Raw genomic sequence first — 452 nt, 5'->3', positions numbered from 1 at the left:
TACTGTTCACAGGTATTCGTTAGTTTATGTCAAATAAATTCATTTGGTAAACAGTTGTTAGTATATTTCTCAATGAGTTCTAGAACTACTAACGTTTTCGAATACGTATCTAATAAAGAAATAATAAAAAGATAAGATAAAATAATCAATATCACACTTTTTCGCGTCCATGCACTTAACCCGATTCATTCCCAACACCTCCTGCTAGACTTGCCAATTCCCTGTTATTGCCATGCACTGGTGGACGTAAACAAAACGTTTGCATGACCCATCGCCTTTTTCGGGTGAGATCTAGACTGTAAACAGCAGTTTGCCTGATTACAGAGAGCAGGTATTGAGCCAGCGTGCATGTACCGACTGTGTAGGAGATGTTTTTATATACGTCATTTCCATTTTTTCAGTTTTTCGTGTTTAGAGCTTTGCTGTTTGTCGTGGGTGTGATTGTCGGTTTT

Source organism: Penaeus monodon, chromosome 31 (assembly GCF_015228065.2).
Source record: "Penaeus monodon isolate SGIC_2016 chromosome 31, NSTDA_Pmon_1, whole genome shotgun sequence".
In the NCBI taxonomy this organism is placed as follows: Eukaryota; Metazoa; Arthropoda; class Malacostraca; order Decapoda; family Penaeidae; genus Penaeus; species Penaeus monodon.
Note: the sequence above shows the minus strand (reverse complement) of the source record.